Consider the following 1,386-nt stretch of genomic DNA (forward strand, 5'->3'; position numbering starts at 1 on the left):
GGACCCTCTGGCCGGTCTGAGCGCACGCCCGACGCTCCGCACTCTCGGTGCCGCGACGGTGGAGGAGGAGGAAGTCGGGTGCGCTCTCCGCCCGCCTGGAGCCTCGCAGTATTTATCCGCGGCTCGACGCGCCTCGAGACCCACGTGACACGCTCCCCACGCGACTTTCTGCTCAATATTTAATTAGCCGCCTCCTCTCCTTGCGCTTGCGTCTGATGGAGAGTTTCCGAGACGGTAACCCGTCGGTGCTCATAATATCTGGACCCAATTGGGTTCGCAATGACGCAATTTTAGGAAAATCGAGATCTCGCCATCCAATCCCCAGCTGCCAGTCTTCTTCCCTCTGCAGCTCTGACGCCCCCTCCTCGCCCCTTCTTCCGCACAGGGTTTCATGACACCTGAAATTACTCATCAAAATTGAGCACTGTGACTCATTTCTCGGACTTCCGCGGCAACTTTTCCATCTCTTGAGATGTCAGGATAAGGTGTACTTTTAAGGATGGCCAAGTAACTTCCGGCACTAAGATATTGTCGTCGGAAATCGTGCTAAGAAAGGAGCACTTCAGATTGGGAGGGGGAGGTCCTTGTTTTCTATTTCCACCTGCGTGCAGAGTGTCTTAAGTGTTTCTCAGCTACATCTCTCTCCCTACTCCCACATCAGCTAGCATACCTGCAGTTCTTCAGCATCACAAAAGGATTTCTAGTGCCATAGTATTCAGACGGTGGAAGCAGATTTATTTTCCATTTTGGAGAAAGGAGAATGTACCCGTGCCATTGCACGTAGAACTTTTATGTTGGTGCCATTTTAGGATCTCTTTTGTTCCAAGGTAGCCAAGACCTCTTTCTTGACACATCCAGGAGCAGCAGCAGGAAGAGGATATGTTTGCGCTTCTCTCCTGCCCTTTCTTGCTAAGACTAAGAAACCAGCAAGATGGTACAAGGTTTTTACTGGGTACCACTAAAGGGCTCTACAGATCACTCACTTAAGGACTCCATAGATCATTCATAGACTTCTTTGTCTATGAAAACACAGGACATGAAGATGCTAATCAGGTGGTCATTAACAATATGAAACTATTAGCCTAGTAACATCTATACAGAAATCACAGCTTTCCTTGCAGACACATGTCATTCATCTCTAAATGAATTAAGTGACGTTTGTTTCTTGGGTGGAGTTCTTTTCTCCTCTTTACTTAGTATTATATTTTTCAATTAATTCTGATGTTTTTAGTATAATGCATGAAAGAAAAAAAATTTCGCAACTTATATAAACCAGTAGTTTTTCCCCTCTAATACTGTTGTTCTTTCTTAAATAACCCTGCATTTGGAAATTCCCATGTATCTATTTCTTTTTTGAGGCCTAGCTTCACAACCAGAGGCATTCTA

At 45.8% G+C, this 1,386-nt stretch overlaps 1 protein-coding gene across 2 annotated transcripts in view; it reads right to left on the minus strand.

Annotated features, from left to right (window-relative positions):
* Window positions 1–283, minus strand: part of TAC1 (tachykinin, precursor 1) — a 28,067-nt gene extending 27,784 nt beyond the window's left edge. Inside the window, exon 1 of one of the 2 annotated variants that reach the window (XM_005876048.2) lies at window positions 1–283. The gene's annotated coding sequence lies outside the window, so the exon portion shown is untranslated. The other variant, XM_005876045.2, reaches the window with a different exon arrangement.
* Window positions 284–1,386: the final 1,103 nt, after the last annotated feature.

This window comes from Myotis brandtii, unplaced genomic scaffold, assembly GCF_000412655.1.
Source record: "Myotis brandtii unplaced genomic scaffold, ASM41265v1 scaffold48, whole genome shotgun sequence".
NCBI classification, from domain to species: domain Eukaryota; kingdom Metazoa; phylum Chordata; class Mammalia; order Chiroptera; family Vespertilionidae; genus Myotis; species Myotis brandtii.